The sequence below is a fragment of the Strigops habroptila genome, chromosome 5, assembly GCF_004027225.2.
Source record: "Strigops habroptila isolate Jane chromosome 5, bStrHab1.2.pri, whole genome shotgun sequence".
In the NCBI taxonomy this organism is placed as follows: Eukaryota; Metazoa; Chordata; class Aves; order Psittaciformes; family Psittacidae; genus Strigops; species Strigops habroptila.
Window position 1 is genome coordinate 19,024,375 of NC_044281.2, and position 1,487 is coordinate 19,025,861.

Genomic DNA, 1,487 nt, shown 5'->3' on the forward strand with positions numbered 1-1,487 from the left:
AGATGCTGCTGTAAAGCATCAGTACTAAACCTACTCTCAGCTTTTGTTGTAACCGTTGATGCTGAAAGGGATATCATTTCTTCCTGTTTTGCTGTTGCAAATTTGAGGTGGGCTGACAGGGTCTATTTGCTTGTTTCCTAGAGAAAGCACAACTTTGGCCAGGTGCAGGTGTGTCATTAGGTTTATGCTGTTCCTGTTTGATATTTGCAGCTTTCATGAGAAATACTGCTACTAGTAGATGATCATGCTGTTACCTTCTGATGAAGTGCATCTCCCCCAGGTAAACAAATTATTGCAGAACTGTTTTGCATGTGAGGATTTAGTTGTCTTTTTCTTGCTTGCTTTTGCTAACCAGTAGAATATAATAGAGAAAGAAAACATTGCAATCCTGAAACCCTTCTTCCATAGCTACTGATTCAGTGACAGAAGGATGTAGCTGTCAGTTACAGGGAGGTAGGAATCATGGTTAGAGAAGAACAGATGTATTCATGTCGTAGTGCCAGAGATAAAACATAAGCATTGCCACACTGCAGCTAACTCACTGCGATCACTGTTGTCCAGTCTTACATTGGTTTGTAGGTGTATAAATAACCCATCTGAAGTGGAGGCTTCTAGACATGGAGTGCTACTCCTTTTGGGGGGGAAGAAGGGGGAGAGGAAAGTGCCTAACAGTGCTTTCTTTTATTTACCTGTCTTCTCTTAGTTACTTCCTCCCCTCCATCCCCCCCATCAAGGGAAGACAGTGAAAAAAAGCTAAACCACCTGCTGTGCTTAAATGTCCAGACAGCAAAGATTAAGGACATAGAGAAGCAGAAGAAGAGTGAAATATCTTATGTAATTTCTGAGACAGTCTGATACCTGGATAGGGGAGCAGTAGGGCTCACCCTGTTAAAACAAAGGTGCAGAATTCAGAGATGAATTCCACCCTCGCCCTTAATTCAGTACAGAACTTTAGTTGTAGTGTCTCACACTGAGCAAACTTTTACTTTTTCCGCAAGGAAGAATTTTACAGCCTCATACATTTCCGTAGTAAGACAATGTTTGTTATGTTCACTTTTCCTTGTATGTAATCGAAGTTAATTGCTAAGTAATCATATATTCCTATTTCATAAAAAGGAATTATCTGTCAACTCCTTTCAAATGGCTGTGGACTTATACTCTATTGTTACTTAGCTAAATTCTATGTTTTATATCACCTATTAAAATCAGCCCAATCCCCTGCATATAGATTTTACTTCTGACTTGCTTTTGTGTAACAGTGTCATTTGAAGAAAACGTTCCTGGCCACCAATGGAGAGGGAATGTTATTTTCCTGCTCCATTACAAGATACACATTACACAAGTAACACTGGTCCAAATCACATCACACAAAGTGCTCATTTACACATTGACTTTTAATAGCAATGATCCTTTCCCTGGCAAATTTCTAATAATGTGTTTCTCCTAGAACTGTACACCCTCCTATTTGATGCTACTACTTCATATAG